Raw genomic sequence first — 19,165 nt, 5'->3', positions numbered from 1 at the left:
ATCTTCCAAGTACCTCGACTGTAAGCCTACCTCTTCTGGAAAAACTTCTGAGTTATGGGCATTGCAGCATCTGTGATGCCCATCCTAAAGATATTAAGGCAAAACTCGTTTGTGAAACTGCTGAAAGAGAGGGCCTTGCACTTTGAGAAGAGAGAAATAATGGAACTAAAAAAGCGTAGGTTGTGAATAGCAATGAAAAGGTTGGGGATTTTCTAGTTTCCCTATGCCACAACGTGCTTCCTCTCGAGTTATTTAACAAAAATGGAAGGTGGCCAGCTCTGCTCCGCAGTTGCCTCTGTGGAAATTTATCTCTACTAAGCATCATTGTCTGCTTCTTCCTCCCTGCATCCCTTGAATCTATCTTTGAATCTTAATTCAGTTCCAGGGCTTTGGTAATGTTTAACTATCTTGTTAAGGATCTTAATTTAATCCATATATTGCCTTCAAGTGGTAGTAAAAGCTGGCTAATAAAGAAGTTAAACTGTGAACTAATTTTTCTGCAGCAGGAAGGGCTTGAGGCTGGTGTCCGATCACGTTTTCCTGTATTGGGTCATTGTGAGTCCAGCTCTTGTCCTGGGAGCCATCTGCTCCAAGCTTTTCTCATCATGGGGTGATGTCAGCTGCTCAGGTAGGATGCTAATAAGTCTTCTGTGTCTCAGGGGCTGAAATCACTTCGTCTCCAGCCTTAGCAAACACTATTTTGTTTTTTTCTGTAGTAAGTACAAAAATTAATGCAACCGAACAGGATGTTTAATGTGAAAGAAGCTGCTGTCCATGTGTCACTGCAAAACCATTCCACCTTGAAAAGATGGGAACACGGGCCCTGTAGGGAGATTTACAAAATCCTTGTGCTTGGACAAGGTTAAAGCCTTGCCTCTGCTTCCCCTGAAACAGAGCTGAGCTTATCCATAGTTTTGATCTTTAGAGCATCAGGCTCTTTGGTTATGTTTGAGACCAGGGGCAGGAATGGGGAATTGCTGAGAGGGCCTGGACCTGGGGGTCTTTCTGGTTCAGGCTGTGAAGGCTTACCAGACAGGGGTTATTAAGCAATCAAAGTGGAGTGTTTGGCAGAAGTAACCAGGCTTCAGAGCTGCTTGAAGTTATCCTGATCTGAGTTGAAGGTCACAGGTCAGATGCTCTGTCAGGTTTCCCTGCAACAAGTTTTCAAAGGCAAGAGCCAGCACTGTGCAAACTCCCAGTGTGAACATCTCTCACATCATGCTGGCAAATATCTGCGTATGCAGATATATGTGTACGTATCTAATTATCAAACTCCTAGGGTCAGAGGAAAAAAAAAAGCCACAAAACCGAATCCTTAAACAGCCTGATATAAAGCCATAGATATAAAGCCATTGGGTGTAGCTCTGCACACCCAAACTTTTGGATTTTGTCTGTAATGCACGTCTCTTCTACAGCCACAAGTTCAGTACACTTGTGCCTCTTAGTAGTTATGCTAGAAAAATACCCAGAGACAGATCTGTGTAATTAAAATCCTGATTACTGAAGGGATCAGCATGTGATGAGGCAAGAAATGGTGGCTAATATCTGATGATATCTCGCAAAAGAAGAGCCCTGAAGCTTGAATTTGTTTAATGCTCATTTGGTTTCCCATACATGAATGATACTGATCATCTTTTGACAAGCGCTGCTGACGATAATGGGTGCGAGTGGGAGCGTTCCTTGTTTTGGTTTGTATTGCTGAGCATGACATTTTAAAGAAGAGAGAGGCATCTGTGTCTAACCTTTCCAGGAGTGCTTCCAGAGTCACGCTGCTCAAGCTCCAGCTGCTTGCTTTTGTGGGACTAGGTGTTTACAGAAGCTGACCCTGTGACCCACCACCAACCAGCACATGTCTCCTCCAGTACTGCTGAAGGACACCACTGCAGCCAGCACTGGTTTGGGTATGTGTTTATAAAAAAAAAAAAAAGTTACATGATGTGTCTCCTTTCTTGATCAAGGGACTGGATTTGATGACCTAAGAATCCCTCTGAGAACTAGATATGCTCAAATATTATCTTTTCTCGTGAATTGGTAACTTAGCAAGGAAAAAGACCAAAATTACTTTTTTCCCTCTGGAATGACAGTGTTTCTGAAAATCACATCCATTGAGAGCTCTAGTTAGGCACTGACAAAGAATCCTTGCCTTTAATTAAATTGTATTTCTTGGTAGTGATTACAGTTATCATTTTAATTATTTTCAGGAAGTACAATACCACTGGCTCACACTGGAGCTTTTCAAAACGCGTCTCTTTACCTAGAAGGACAAATGGCACGCTCTGATCAGTGAACTCATGTGATTTTCAGATACTGTAGTTAACAGAGATTAGTGTTTCTATGATTTTAAAGATTTAGCTGTCATCTTTCATTTGCGTTTAAACCTCACTTTTCTTCTTTTTTTTTCTCCTGAGGGCATTATGGAAGGAGTTTCTTGTTAAATTTATCTTGGAGTTATCCAAACTAAGAAAAAAAAAGAAGGAAATTAAAGAATATCCACAGTTTCCATGAATAGTGTGGAAAGGATGGATATTATTCGAGCTTTATGGGGGGGGGGACAGAAGGGCAAGAAAAGAATGAAGATGATAAACAGTTCTGCCATGTAGGTCAAGAGGGCATCCCACCTTGCACAGGATATGGTGCAGACTGAAGATAGTGTCCCAGGACTTGTGGGGTGGGTATGACTTGCTAGAGTTCCCTGTCCAGCAGGCCCCTGGTCCTGCTTATCTGCTCCCTGGTACTCCAGCCTTCATCATGCAAATCCTCTCCCATCCCAGCGCACGAGCAAGGGAACCCAGCCCTGCTGTGTGAGGGGCACACGTGGTGCTGTTTGATGGAGCGTGTGCATCCATGTGGGTTGCCTGATGGGGGCTGCATGATGTCCCTTCCTGTCTCTGCCTAGGGAATGACTGAGGAGGGACCCACTGAATATCTTTAATTGAGAGTAGTACACATCTGGGCAGGTGATGAGCCCCCTGAGGGGCTAGTTCAGCCAGGAACTAGGGGTTACTTGTATTGGCCAGGGCTCACTGGATTAGGCACAGTAACCGGACAGCTTCTGCTCCAAACCACTACCAAACAAAAAGGAAAACAATATTTTACTACCCATTTGGTAGTTGAAATGATACGAGCTCTCTGAAATTGGTTGCAGGTAACAGATCACAGAATCACAGAATCACAGAATTTTCTAGGTTGGAAGAGACCTCAAGGTCATCGAGTCCAACCTCCAACCTAACGCTAACAGCCCTCCACTAAACCATATCCCTAAGCTCTACATCTAAACGTCTTTTGAAGACTTCCAGGGATGGTGACTCCACCACTTCCCTGGGCAGCCTGTTCCAATGCCTCACAACCCTTTCAGTGAAGAAGTTCTTCCTAACATCTAGCCTAAAACTCCCCTGGCTCAACTTAAACCCATTCCCCCTCGTCCTGTCACCAGGCACGTGGGAGAACAGGCCAACCCCCACCTCGCTACAGCCTCCCTTGAGGTACCTAAAAAGAGCGATAAGGTCGCCCCTGAGCCTCCTTTTCTCCAGGCTGAACAAGCCCAGCTCCCTCAGCTGCTCCTCGTAGGACTTGTTCTCCAGGCCCCTCACCAGCTTCGTCACCCTTCTCTGCACCCGCTCAAGCACCTCGATGTCCTTCTTGTAGCGAGGGGCCCAAAACTGAACACAGTACTCGAGGTGCGGCCTCACCAGAGCTGAGTACAGGGGGACGATCACCTCCCTAGCCCTGCTGGTCACGCTGTTCCTAATACAAGCCAGGATGCCGTTGGCCTTCTTGGCCACCTGAGCACACTGCTGGCTCATATTCAGCCGACTGTCCACCATCACTCCCAGGTCCTTCTCTGCCTGGCAGCTTTCCAACCATTCCTCTCCCAGCCTGTAGCTCTGCTTGGGGTTATTGCGCCCCAGGTGCAGGACCCGGCACTTGGCCTTGTTAAACTTCATGCAGTTGACCTCAGCCCATCGGTGCAGCCTATCCAGATCCTCCTGCAGATGCAAAAGATGCTGTGAAATGAAGCAGATTGAATGAAATTTCCCAGATAGGGAAGGGGGAGTTTCTCCAGCTAAGAGATTTAGTTCTTGTGTAAGTATCCGATTTCAGTCTGTTAGCCTCTGCAGTGTCCTCCTCTGAAGTACTGATTCAGAGGGTATGATGCAGCCTCTGACAGCTGGCCCCAGACTGTGTGCCGCGAGTACACACAGAAGTCTTTCAAATAACAGATTTCACCTTTAACACGAGGGACTCGGTACTAATTCCTCTGATTTCCTTGGTGTCTGAAATTACCAAGTAATTTTTAAGTGGTCTGCCGGGTGACAATTGCTGCAATCACTCACTCCTTGCTTGAAGCTCAGCGTATCTGTTTTTTCTCCTCGTGTTTTCTCACTTCCCAACCACCTTTAAAGTCTTTCTCAGAAGTTGTTTAATTGCCCACGTGTCATAATTCCCCGCACCCATTAAGTTATCATCCCAGCCTGCAGCATTCCCATATATAACTTTACCTCTACAAGGAAGGAGCAGAAATCAAATACCACATCCCACTTTTTGAAAGTTTCTGCTTATTAGGCAATTTCAAAACTACATCTGTTATATTTTCATATCAACTCCCCTTGCTCTCAAAATTTGTGCTTTACCCTTCAAATGTTTGTATAAACCTTTAATTCTCCTAACCCTCCTCCAGCTCTGATCATCTTATTTTTCCTTTTCTCCTTTTGATTTTTTTTTATAGCCTTTTATAATTTCTTTCTTGCAAATCTTAGCTGGCTCTGCCTTCTCATTTAGCTGCTTCCTCCTTCTCCATTTCCAACAGAGGTAATTCTTTGTCCTTAGAGCTTTGAGTGGTCCCGCGTGAACACTCATCAGTTGCTGGTGCTGTTTTGCTGACAGAGGTGTTGCAGTGTGCGGAACGGGAGCGTCAGCAATGCTTGGACCTTGATTATGAGAAGACCCTCCCCTTGCTGCTTCAACCTCCCTTCCAAACACTGGAGGGGAGGGGAAACGCCTGGTGGAGCTGATGTATTAATACACATACAATAGCACTGATTGCCTGCAGGAGTAAAAATAAAACCCGAACACCTAACTTAAGAACAAAATTAATTTTAAAATGTAGGTCATATGTTAATACAGCTCCAGAAGTAACCTGTAGAGCACCACCAAGCACGCTGGAGGAGTGTATTGTGCTTTTTTGTTGCTGTCTTTGCTACTGTCTGTGCATATACAACTAACTGAGCCACCAGACTCCATGGCCACGTCGATGAGATGATTCCTTCATCTGAAGTTTGGTAACGAAATGGTTTGTGTGCTCTTGGGATGGGGGAGTGTCGAGAGCAGGCTTTGGGGCAGGTGCATTGGCCTGGCAGCAGCATTTGTGTTGTCAGCTGTGCTCTGAGTGCTCCTGTTCCAAAGCATCGGGATCGACCACTGTGAAGGCCAGGCCAGTGATTTTTGGATTTTTGGTGGCTTTTCTGCTGCGGTTGAAGTTGTATCTTTGCTGCACAGCCCAAGGTACTTAATGGGGGCTGTGACAGATTTAGAGCTGCACAGTAACAGCTTATGAATACCATATGCTGACTTGGGTTATTGGGCTGTTTACTGCATAATGATATTGTTTAATTTAATACAGAGGGATGGAGAGAAATAAGCAAGAAAGAAAGATGCAAGATAAGCTACTTTTCAAAGTCTGTGTAATAAGGGGCAATGCCAAAACAGGGAAGAGGGGAGAGCTCATCAAGAAGAAATAAGCAGTGGCATTTGAAAATAAATAAATTAATCGTGTCTTAAGACATTGGGTGTTTGAGCCCCTAGAGCACCTACCTGGCAAAAGGCTGAATATGTGTGAAGAAAGTGAGTTTGATTATATTTGGAGAGAGCAAGGACAGAGCCATGCAGCAAGCATACAGTTTCCCACCTGCAGAGGTAGATGAAGCGTGCATACGTGTCTTAAAAAGAGAATTCAGTGACGCCAGTTAGTATCTTAGGAGTTTATTTTTGTATCAGCTGTTTCACAACACTTAAGGATTTGTATTTTCCTCTGAGGTAGACCACTTTAAATACTGTCCTTCAGTTCCTGTATCAAAAAGCTAAAGAAATTGGCAGGTGAGCTGCTTGGGTACCCAATAAGTCACACCTAGCTAAGGGAGCACAGCTGAGCTGGTGTGGGTGGAAGCACCAGAATCAATAAAAGCTGCCTTAAGAAGGTAAAAGCAGGTCCCTTGGAGAAAGAGCAGAAAACAGATGAAGGTGCAGCTTCCCAGAGCTGCAACAGGTTGCCATTTGAGGAGGGACTCACCAAATTTCATGATTCCAGTGCTAAGGACTGGTAGCAATTTTGTTGGGCTGCTTCAAGCAGCTTGGCATGTGGCTCCTGGCATGAAGCAAGTGAGGGTGGCATAAGAACAGCAGCATTTTGCTACCACAAAAAGCAGTTCCTGTGGCCATTAACATTTGGTGAGAGCTGGCCGGATAAGGTGGTAGCATGAGGTGTTGAGAAATGACCTACGCACCTTGTACTCAGATGGTCATCCTACTGAGCAAGCAGCTGCCCATTTAAATATCTGCTTAATTACAGAGGCGCCAGCTTGTCCCACGTTCATAACAGTTGTGCCAGCACTTTTGCAGTGAACCTTCATTATCTCAGTTTTATATCTGTCCATAAAATGTTGCTCTAGGCAGGTATGTGGTATATAAGATAGGAGGGAGGAAAAACTTCAGCGCCCATTGCAAGTTAAACTACAGGTGGGCACAGTGCTTGTGAGGAGAATACCTCGTAGGCTCGGGGTGAAGGTATGCCTGCTGTGGGGGAGAACTGGGACCCTCCTGCTGCTGAGGGGCGAGCTGAGAGCCTCTCACCTTGCTGGTGACTGCCTGGTGGGGTCGTGTGATGCTCCCGTTAGCCCTGGGAAGCACAAAACGAGCTGTGGCACTGTGTTTGTTGGCCTGGCAGCCCTTGGTTGAACTGGTGGTTGCCACATCTGCCACGCTACAACCCTCTGAGCAACCACCTCGTGGCTCTGCTGATCCATAGCCTCAACTCTTGCATGAGAAGACACGACACATTTTCCATCCCCCCTAGCCTCTTTTGTCTTTCTCCTTGGCTTTTATCTTTGGGGTTTTTCCTTCAAAGTAGGAGCAGCAATGATTTTTTTTTGTTTGTTTCATGGTGTTTCCCATCACAGGAACCCACAAACAAAAAAATTTAGCAAACCAATGTTACTGATTCCCACACGACTACGCGTTTTTCTGTAGCTCTGTGCTCCTTTTCTTAGAGGCCTAGATTTCAGTGCTACCTCTCAGGATAGATAAGTTATGAAGGACAAGTTATTTTCTGCTTATCTTTTCTAACCTGTTTGCCTCTCCTGCCTCTAGCTCAGTTGTCCAGCTGTCCAGGCACTTCTGTAGTTAAACCATCACAGCTCTGCCTGGCTCGAAACTGTTCAAGGGCCTACTCCTTTACAGCACTCTGGTGACATAGGGAAGTGCTATTTACCCCCATTTAGCTGAGAGACTGTAGCCCAAATGAGATTTAATGACTTCTCCAGAGGAGAGCAGCACAGACAACAAATGACTGAGTCCGATATGTCATAAGTAAAAGGCATCTTTCCTCCTTTTCTGGGGAACTCTGTTTTTAAAGGAAAAAATCAGGCAAGGTATTTTTAAAAAGCTCTAAACAAGGTGTTTAGTGAGACCGTCTCATACCTTAGCTTATAATCCCCCCAGTTGTATTTTCAGCCTTGGAGTCTAAATGTGCACTGTCAGTTTTGCTCATCCATTTTTTATGTCTGCAGGTGTTCACTTCTGCTATGTTCGTGCAAATCAGGTATTTAAATGTCAACCCCCTGATATGATCGTGTCTTTGGTTTATCTTCCCCGTGTCGAGGTAACTGCAGGGGCCTCTGATTATTAAGTAAAGGGAATTAACAAGACAAATGTAAACATTTGTTCAAAAGGCTTGTACTTGGAAAACTTAATTAGAGGGCATGAAGCCATTAAAGAGTAAAAGCCTGTCGGCCTGGGGCTGGCAGGGAATGCTGGCCTTCACAGCTACAAGCCTGGCCAGTTTCTCTACTCTCTGCAGTTTTTTGTTTTTACAGAAACAGCTGGAATAGTCCCCTTTCTTTTTCCCTTCACAGTTAGGGTTCAGGCACATCCTTTCCCCACGCTCCATTGGAATACTTTATTCAATGTCTATTTTTGACAGCGTCTTAAATATATCTATGTCGTCATTTCTGATGCCTAGTCTGGTTGGTGTTGGGCTTTATAGAAATGCTCATTTAGTGTGAAAAAGGAAAAAAAAAAGTCCTGATTTTCTTTGCTGAAGCACATGTAAATATAAACATAGCTTAATCTGCAGAAGATAGAGAAGTTGCTAACCGAGTAGGAAGAGCACCAAACCTCAGTGCCTGGCAATTTCTCTATCCTAAAACATGCTCTGCTTCCCACTTGCTGGCAAGTATCTTGTAGGCCTTTATGTGGCTTGTGAAGAGCACGTCACCCAAGGGAGAAGGAAAAAAAATTGCATTTTTCAAGGTCTGAAAAAAAAAAAAAAAACTAATGGAATCAAAAGAAGTGGTGTGTTTTGCTGCTGGTGTCACACCAAACCTAGTGTTAGTTATGTCACTAAAAGGGCAGAAGTGTGTCAAATGAAGAGTAGGTGTTGGGTACGTGGGCTGGCTGCCTGACTCATGTGAAGTTTGTCAGTGGGGGGGCTCTGAAGTCAAATTTCACACCTCACCTAAGTTTTGGGAGGCCGCTTCTTTAGGATAGCTGGAGGAGGTGCAGGAGGTGAGCTAGGAATGCAGGGGAAGGAAGGTGAGGATGAGAGACTGCTGGGTACTGGTGTAGGGGAATTGTCCCTGGAGCCAAAGGAACTCATCTTTGAGTCCTTAGGGTATTCTTCAAAGAGGTTCAGCATGAATGTCCTGACAGTCCTCCCCTTGCCAAAGCAAAGAAGAATTCAAGACATTGCAAAGGGGTAGCCTTCCCTTGTGTATTGTCAGTAATCCACGGGGATTTTGGAAGGCCACCTTGTTCTTTGAGAGCTGAGTGTTAATGGGTGTGATCAGCTGGTGAGCTCTTGGTCTTCTTATCAACTCCTTACACCTTGTGTCTTCCTGTGCTGCCCTGTTCCAAGAATTACATGCGATGTGTCCAAGGGCTCTGCTATCGCTCTGGTGATTTCATTTAAGTAAAACAGAGCTCCTGAGGATCACAAGTTGCTCCTCTTAAAGGTTCCTTTGGGGTTAAGATTGGGCACTTCATTGGGGCTTGACCAATGGTCCAAGAAATGTAGAGTCTGTTACACAGGTGCAAGTCCAAGTGCAGGTGCTGTGTAAGGAGGACTGTGGGGTTAGTGCTATGTTACTATTGCTGAGGGAATGCAGTCCCATGGTGACTCCTTCTAAAATAGATACCTATTAGCATTAATCCTCTTTCTGTATTCTCCAAAGAGCTCTTTGACGAGGGTGTGTGCAGGACATGAAGCGCTTGACAGGATCCAGCTCCTGCTCGAATTCCTCTGTTATGAATGAAGGGAACAGAGACCCTTCGTCTCCAACCCAAGCTCTGCCATGGATGGTCTCTCTGCTGGGGTATGTGGTGTGGGACAGCCTCCAGTGTCTGTCAAAAAGGCCACCCAGGAGCTACGTAGGTTCAGTGAGGGGTAGGTGCTGAAATTTATGGTCAAAGCATGGACCTGCAGCCAAGAGCCTCTGAAACAGAGCGCTGAGATGCGTGCTGCGTGGGATTGCACGGGCTTTGTGATCCCCAGCGAGGCCATCCATCTTCCCTTTCCTGCGTGCGACGGATGGATGGCCACGAGATAGCTCCTGCTGCTGCTAAAAGAAGGGTAATCCTCTCAGTCAGCTGGGTGCCTTATAGTCCTGTTGGGCATATCCAGAGCTGGAGGAAAAGGGGACGGGGGGCTGGCGGGGAAAGGGCATCCTTGCTGCAGGGGCTCCACACCTTTGACTTGAAGGCCGTATGGGTCAATGGTTAGAGGACTCAGGACGGGTTATCCAGCTGAGGTTGTGTAAATGGGATTGACAGTGACATCAGGCCTAGGAAAAGGCCCTAATCAGAATTGTAACTTACAGGTTATTTAATGTATATTGCTTATAATCAGTACATTTAATGGACGTGAAAAGGAGTAATCTGGCCAAGTGGATTGGCTGTGGTGAAAAGAAAGTTTCTGTGAGGGATATGTATAACTTGGCGTACTGTAGGCCTGAGAATTTGAAGAAGTTGGAGCTGAATTTCACTGACTTGGAGTAGTTCAGCTGATGTCAATGAAGTTACAGATCACGAACAAAGTCAGGATTTGTCTCACTATGGCCTTCTTTGAATCCACACTTCCTTGATCCGTGGTTGTAGCTGATTTACAGTTAGTCAGTGACTCTATAATTCCAGACTTTTCTGCCAAAACCCATCAGCCTTCCCCATGAAGATCTAAGCTTTTCTTCGGGAAGGAAATAATTTAGTTAATTTGCTGAATAAGTATGTGGTAGAGTTTTGTGGGTAAGCCTAAGGGAGAAGATTGAAATCACAAAACACATTTGAACATCAGCTGGCTGTATGAAATTCAACACAATGAAAGTCAAGACAATGACAACAGCAATTTAAGAGTTTATTTAAAAATCTGTAGCATTTTGCTGCAGAGCTGTGTAGCGACCTAGGCTTTGAAATGCTTGTTGAGTAAGATGGGATGCTATAGCTTGCGTTATATGAAGATTTGGAGTCACTAATCTTCCAGTCACTAATCAGATAGTGACTGGAAGAGCATTACTTCGTAGAAAGTCTGAGGACACTCGTCCCTTGTTTGCTATCTAACAATTGGTCTAGCTATCTCTGCATGTAAACTTGTAATCCTACAAATATCCTCAAGGAAATCTGCAGCCAACGTTTGCATTAAGGGATCAGTCTGAAATGAATGCTGGCAATGGCTGCGATAAATCCCGGCTCTCCCAGAAGTTGATTACTGTGTGATCAACTCCTGAGCGCCCTGCTGGCCTTGTATCTGTTTCATGACACTGAAAGCTTTGCCCATAGCTGGATTGGTTCAGACATGAAGATTTGTCTGCGGAAGTTCATCAGACCAAGCAGCTGATTTGAGCAACCAGTGGGTTTCACTGTTCCTTGCAGGAAATCCCAATCTGAGAAGCAAGGCAGCCAGAGGCAAGAGGATTTAGTGTCTTCCAGGGCATGAGTGTTATAGGACCATCCTGTTCTCCACAATGGGGGAAAAAGAAAAAAAAAGTTTTTTGTGTCTGTCCTGACTTGGGCAGGTGGCTCTGTACCAAACTGGAGGTGGTCTTGAAGTTATCCTGGTAGCTTAAGATTTGGGTTAGCAACTCTTTAGGCCTGTTAAATGATGAATTGAGGTCAGAACCGAGACATTTATCAAAAGCACTAGTGATGATAGTGCCTCTATTTCTGTGGAGTCTGCTTAAAGGACTATGATGAAAGGAGAAAAAAACCAAACCCATACAACAAAAAAGCACTCAGCAGCTGCCCCTCATGGTAGTTTGGGATATGGAGAGTTCAACACAAAGGAATCACAAACAGACAAAAAAAAAATCTGAAAGACTTGGTTCTGTAGTGTTTCATTTAGGTATCTCAAAACTACTTTTCCTGTATGGGGTATTGCAATCTCCATGTTCAAAGCACGGCAAGCTCTTAAATCAGATTAGGTTATTGATAACGCGGCCACCTCTCTGTCGCCTTCCTGAAAACTCAAGCTTGTGGCATCACACTTCATAATGAAGAAAGGCTGAAACCTATTTTAAGCAAAGGAAGACTTTTTACAGAATCCCATAACTCCAGAAAAGGCAATAAGAAACTTTAAGGACTTGAGGGAAAGTGAGATTGCAGTGTTCTGTATTAAATCCTGCCCCATCTCTGACCACAGGGTAGGTTAAGTTTCATCCCCTCGTGGTGTGGAAGCCGGGAGGAGGCACAGGGATGTTATTCACCCCAGGATCCCAGAGTGGGGACAAATGACAATATTCTTCACACTGACCCCACTGCATCAGCCACTGAACTACAGGGCTCTGCTGTTAATGATGCTAACAGTTAACTGCTATGAATTTCTCTGGGGTTTCACCTTGGTTCTTACGGTGCTTATTGTGGCTTAAGCTATCAGGATTCAGAGTGCATGCGAGTGGCGTTTTGTAACTGAAAGGTGTTTTCCATTTCCATTTTGTTCATAGCCCTTGAATTAAGTCACCATGGAAAAATGCCAAATAATACACCCTTTTTTTTGGCAAATAAATGCTAAAAACTTGATGCCTCAAGCATATTACATGCTTTGCAGGAAATTCCCAGACTCTTACAACAAAGACAGCCAGGCACCATATCAGCTCTTCAGAGCAGATCAAAATTGCAGTTTCTTGCAGGAGCTGTGGAGCAGAAGGAGCTGTGGTGCTCGCCCCTGGGAGCACCGTTCGCATGCATCTCTTACTCGGTATGTCCTGGCACCCGAGACTCGTCCTGTGTTCACTGTCATTAGGGGGGCATCGTTATAATAATCAGATACCCACGGCAACTTCAAAGTGCTAAGAAAAATAACATTCACGTTTATATTTCCCAGTTCTCTCATACTGGGAGAGCCTGTACAACACGCTACTGGTGTACTATGGCTTATTTCCTGTAGTAGGAGTGCTGTTTTATGTGGGAATACCTGAACGTGTTTGGGGTGAGTAGGTGACTTCACCTCACAGCCTGGAGTTTAGGAGTTGTAGAGGGGAGCTGGGCACCCTGCTATGCAAAGACCCAACTGTTTGATTTGTATCTGTGCAGCAAGTGCTGATAAACCTAACCACGTGTTAATGAAGTGTTTTACGTGGGGTAAGACTGGATAAAGCAGAGCTGCACTAGACAAAGGGCTGAGCCTGGAAGCCACATTATTAATAAGCTGCTTGCTCCCAAACAGAAGGATGCAAATTACCTGTTCCCTATTCCTGTTCTGTTGCATCAGCTTTCGGTGTCTAACATGCCAGTAAAAAGTCACAGGAAAACAGACTTCGGTGCTGAAGTGGTACAGCACACAATGAGGACTGAGCAGTTTGCACATGTGCAACCCTCAAGGCAAAATGAGGGGGATTTGGCCACGCATGTCTCCCTTCTCTTCCCCTTGTTTCCTGCGTGCTGCAATGTGAAGGGTGGGATTCTCCTCTGGGCAGGGCAGGAACCCTTTGTGGTGTACCAGGACCAACCTCTCTTACATAAGTGTCCACCCAAACTATAAGCTCTGCATCTGAAAAGCTCTGATCTGGGGGGAAAAAAATAAATCCAGAGCCAAATCTGGACTTTGCAATCCACGTCCCTAGGACAGCTTGGAACAATGGCTGTTTGCTGCTGGTACGTGTACATGACTCACGCTTTGGGTGTTGCTGACTCTCTTACTCTATGACTGGAGCGAGGGGAAAAAAACAACACACACACACAAAGAAACCCAAACAACTTGGAGCAAGACTCCTAACCTCATCCTTACGTTTCATTCACAGATAGCAAAAATCGGATGTGAAGCTGACAGAGCAGGATCAGGAGGCTTTGGTTCGCACCGCCGCTGCAGGCAACCACCGCATCCTGACGTGGACCAGGGAGACATCCCTGAATGCCGCCTTTGTTTCATGCCAGGGAGTTTCTTTGGATGAAACTGATCAAAGGGAAGAGTTATTCCACGCACTGCAGCATGAGTCTGCCTGAAAACTAACTTCTGTAATTTCTTTTATGGCTCTTATGCCCTCTGGAGTTCCTACAGCGAGCTTCCCTTGCCTTTGGTTAAGAGAGGTGCCTGGGTGACCCAGAAAGTTTTTTCCCAGATATGTTTTGCTCAGGACAGAATGAGCTTTTATTCCTCCTCTTTACCTGTACCTTTTCATGTGATTGGGTGCTGGGATATCACATGGTGAAGTGAGCGGTTAAGTAATTTCCCTTGTCCTTAAGATCTCAACACTTGTATTGTGTACTTGAATCACACATCCCTAGCTTCAGGGTGCTTTTCCTTGGCATAGCTTTTTGAAGACACTGGCAAAATTCGGACTCTTGGCACTCCTTGTGATGTAACATATAATTTTATCAGGTAAGTGACCTCCTGAACACCCTAATACTGTGAAGGAAGGCAACTGCCCAAAGGATGCCGAGGTCAGTGTGTGAGCACTTAATTTTGATAGCAAAGCCCCCAGTGGTAAACATCTGTGGGAGTACCATGTGTCTTAGATGCAAAGCCTGCCTGATAATACAAAATTATCTTAAACAGAACCGGGATTTAAAATTTTGGTTTCAAAAAGAAGTTAGGAATTGAGTTACTGATACAAACCTGTGCGATCAGGAACCTGAATTTGTAGCTTGAAGACTCATGCAATGGAGTGAAAATGCTCAGGAAGGCTCTGGAAAAATTTCCCTTCTCCCTCAGCTTCTCTTCTCACTTATTTGATTGCCTGTGGAGTACTGTGTTTGTCACCCACCTCAGACTGCCTGGGAGTCTGAGAGGACTTCTAGGATTTCGAGTCTGGAAAGCATTTTATGGCTCCAAAGTCAGGCTCTGCTGTTACTTAATATTTGTGTGGAGCCACAGGTGATTTACGTGGCCTCTGGCCCAAAGACATCGCAATCTAAATTGAACTCTACAAGACAAGATGCTGAGAAAGATAACAACAAAGCAAGGAAATGAAGGAGGAATCCTCTGGACAGGTTTATGGGCTGTTTGGGAAGTACCATTATGCAGCATGTCAAAAATATTTTGCATTTTTAAAAGTAGGGCAGTGATTAGCCTGTTATTATGTGGAACAGCGTTGTGGATTACGGAGCTATAGGAAATAGTCTTAAGGAAAGGGGTTGCATGAAGCCTGTGGGAGCAGATTCATCATAATCAGACTGTTGCAGAAATAAATAGCCTATCTGACTAGAAGGCCTGGGATTTTTTTGCTGCACTGAAAGGGAACAGCGTACTGCTCGGGAGCATTTCAGTGTAAGATGAACATGTGAAACACCCAACACGCTTGGGCTTTCTCTTGCAGCTGCTTCTGAATTCAACCATAAGCTAGATAAAAGAAGGATCCTGCCTCTTCTTGCTCCATAAACATCAAAATAAGTCTTTCTATATGCTAAAAAAAGAGGAAAAAAAAAGGTGATCTTGTTATGGTTTACTATTATTTGTTTCCTCTTCTGCTTTGGGTTTCTGAAACTCTTCGGACTTTTGGAATACTTAATTTTCTTTTCCTGGACCCTTTGCTTCTTTTTATCGTATTCCCCACACCAACTGAGACTTTCTGTAGCTATTGCAGGCTTTTGTTTTCCCAACCTCTTGGACCGATGTCCTGAAGAACTCCAAGCCCTCCAAGTGGCATTTCTCAAGCAAAGTGCTAGTTGTATGTCCCTCGCTCAGTAGCAGTACAGTTATCTGTGTTGTGCTGATGCTCTTGCTACAAGGCAAGCTCAGTATTTTAAACACACCAAGTTAAGTTTTAGTGTTGTTTTGTGACTATCTGGAATTCTTTTCATCTCCATCCTTCTGTTTTCTCAAGTGTGTGTCACGATTTGTAATCCCGCATGCTTGCATAGTATCAGTCTTTATCCAGGGAAATAAATTGGATATAATTAAATATAAAGGTGACCTTTTAAATCCAAAAAAGATGATGCATGTAGACAAACACCCAAATAATTAACATTAAAAGATGTCTCCTCAGCCTGCGATCAACAACAATGTCCTGGCCAAATTACACCTATAAGCAGAGCCAAAGAGATTTCCTAAAGCTCTCAGCATTTTCTTTCTTTACCATGACTGGCTTAACTTTTTCTCTGCTATAACCCTTGTTTGTTCTGACACTTTATAACACGTCTCTTACCTCAGAGCTCTTGCACTTTGTGCCTTGTGATTTTCCCCATGGTCCTACCTCACAGCAAATGCAGCATGCTCCACAAGCCAAGCGGGAAGCTAGGATAGTTTATCTACCTTGTTCTAGCCAAGGCTTTGATTTTAACAGGAAATGCCACTGGAGGGAGGAAAATCTTACCAAGCAAGCAATTTTACAATTCAAAATGTGAGAATCTTCCTACTTCTAGGAGTTTGTGGTGAAATGCCCAGGGCTGTTGAGCTGCAAAGGATGCCTGGGTGCTGCGGGCCAGAACATGGGCACGGCACGACTCCATCGCTGCCCTGATGCCTAAGTTTTTGCCCAGAGGAAATCAGAGGGTATCAGACCGACCGTGTGCACCCAAGGCCATCAGCATCCAAGAGAAAATGTGTGGCTGTAGCTGGGAAGTGTTCTCAGCATCCCCAGTTCAGACAGACCCACCCAGACCAAAGTTAGACCGATTTTATTATACCATCCTTGGCAGAGCATTCTGGATGTAGGAAGGAAGCACTCGCTGATCCTGAAGCATGAAATACGAGCACAGTTGGGGGTTTTTCTCTTCCTACTGCTTCTGCTTGGAGCCAAAGCAGCATTGTCCTAACTCATAATTTATGGCCATTCTTTTTAGCAACAAATAAAAAAAAAAACACCATGGTAAGAAGCTTTCTGGCATCATTTCCTCAAGTTTTCTTTCTCTTAATGCAGTCAAATGATTCATAATTAGAAAGAGTGGCATACTTTGCTCACTCTGTTCTGGTTATACAGAAACTCATTAAGCACCATGCATCCAAGTGAACTGTTTTATGTAAACAAGACCTCTGAGAGAGAGATAGATGTCTGATAAAGATGAAAAGAAAAACAGACTAATACCAGGCCACATTAATAATGACCATGTCATGCTCTTAAAAAAAAAAAAAAAAAAAAGCCAAAAAAAATGTAATCTGCTGTGCAACTATTGCACGTTTCCCTGCAGGATGGGGGCAAGGTAAAGAGCAGAGATGTAGACAGAATGGCCAGCATCAGATTTGAGATCCAAATGATTTAATTGCAGCTGGATTTGAAACCTTGCATGATTTTTCTGTGAGGAAACAGGACGGTCTCTGTTGTGCTCCCAAATGCTCAGGACTGATATCGAATAAATGTGGTTGTGTTAACACTGAACGCTTCTAAGCTAATGAAGTTGACAGACTTTGTCCTGCTACATGTAGGTAGGATTTAAATTATCCACGTATTTAGCTGTAGCTTCTGATATTATAAGGTAGTTAAACCAAAAGGATAGTTCAAGTTCAACACTCTTCTGCCTGTATCCCCTGGCTACTTAAATTAGCCAGGACTCATGACCTTAAACACCTCTAGGTTTTATAGTTACCCATAGCTAGTTTTATAGTATATACAATTAAATATTATAAATATGTACTTACATATGTATATAAATATAGATGATGTGTGTACCTTTTTCCCAGTGCAAAGCAGTTTGGGGCTTGACCAGTTTGAGATTTGAGATAGGGGAAATAATACGTGATTTCCACGACACGACTTCCAAAGTCAGCAAATTTAACCTAAACGTTGCTAACAGCAGTTTGTATGAGCCACATAAAGCAACGTGAAGGTCAGGCACTTGCACTATGACTAGATAAACACGCCAGCAGTATGCGAGCTTGGGTTTTCACTGGGATGATTTACAAGTGCAGTTTCCATAAATATTTGAAGTACCGCATGTATAGGAACTGTACCATCTTAAATTTTTCCGTAGATAATCTTACGGACTCAGTGAAGTATAGGCTGTAGGCACTCCTGCAATGACTTTCACTGACAGCAGCTCTTCTGCGTAACCTAACAGGCCTGATTGCCACCAGCACTGCAGCAAACAGCTCGGCCTCTTTGCAACCAAACGCTTCAAGATGTTTTCTGAATAAACTGCTGGCTTCTTCTCTGCTGCATTTCCGACGGAGCTAGTGCCTGTTGCTGATGCTGCGTGTTCATGATTAAGACTTGCTAGAGCTCAGTCTTTAAATACAGATCTTGTACTCCTCAAAATGACAGTTTTGAGAGCAAATGGGCTGTTAAAATAAAGGCGCGCTGAGTATGACCAGAACTGAACATATGATAGATTTTGGCCAGTCCCTTTCAGAGCCAAGAGGCTCTGTGAATGTAGTCGAGCTTTCTCTCTTCAGGTTGTAGTTAGGCTCTTTTCTATTAATTAAGGTTTTGACAGTCCCTGCAGGAGTGGCTACAATGCTCTTGTCTATTGAAATATTTCCAGCTGGAACTCTATCCACTCTTTCTGCATTTCTGTGGTCAGTGATGAATTGGTTACAGCAGTGACTTTTTTTTTTTTTTTCAGTAGGATGGAAAAAGTGTCTGCTTAACCCCTGGAGATGGAAGGGTCCAAACTCCCAAAAGATTCAGTTTCAAGAGTCCTCTGCCTTTTCAGGGCTCCACTGTTTTCAGTTTGCTTCTTGGAACAGGTATTTAAAAACTGCCCTGTAATCCAATTGTAGATGGGAATCATAGCAGCAGAAGGCTTACCTGTAGCCCGTGCATTTTCTGCTATTGAGGATGCGTAAGCAATAGATTCAGCTGCTATGGAGATGTACCAATAATAAAAAAAAAAAACAACACAACATAGAAGCTCTCCACTGCTGCCTCTGAAGGACACTCAGGGAGAGCATGAGCTGTTGCTGGAGTGTTAACTTGAACAGGTTGAGCAGAGATAAGATAAAATTGGCTTAGTAGAAAAGCATTGTGCTGGTGGTAAATGGCTGGAGGACAGTTCTGCTTTGCAGATAGAGTCTCTTGGTTAGCACTTGCTAAGCTTATACATAAAACTGTGTATTTTCTAGCAGCTGGCCTGCAAAATCAGATGTCAAACGAGGTTCTTTCTGTCACTTCCAAGAAGTCTGACTCAACTGAGGTATGCACTAGGTGAGCACACTGAGTGCCGGTCAGCCACTTCCCTCTCCCAGTGAGCCATGTGCCAAATTCCTCAAGTGGCTGGAAGCCGTGAGAATTGTATCTTGGAGAGCCAAGGAAGGGGAAGCAGTGGATGCAGTTCACCAGCAGAGGATGATTGTGGTCTCTCATGGCAAAAGCAGGGATGGAGATCATAAAACCAGAGAACCTTAGCAGTAGTAGCCTCTGTGCTCCCTGCTAACTCACCTCCTTCTAGAGCCACAGCTTTGGATTGGCACGGGGGTTACAGGACTACTTAGCTTTGCTCCTGGACATATGACTGATTGCCAGCCTGAGAGTGCCCTTCAGCTGCTTGCAAACTGCATGTACCTCAAAAGGCAGAGCTTGGCTATTCTTGCACTAAT

Source organism: Aythya fuligula, chromosome 4, assembly GCF_009819795.1.
Source record: "Aythya fuligula isolate bAytFul2 chromosome 4, bAytFul2.pri, whole genome shotgun sequence".
Classification (NCBI taxonomy): domain Eukaryota; kingdom Metazoa; phylum Chordata; class Aves; order Anseriformes; family Anatidae; genus Aythya; species Aythya fuligula.
Note: the sequence above shows the minus strand (reverse complement) of the source record.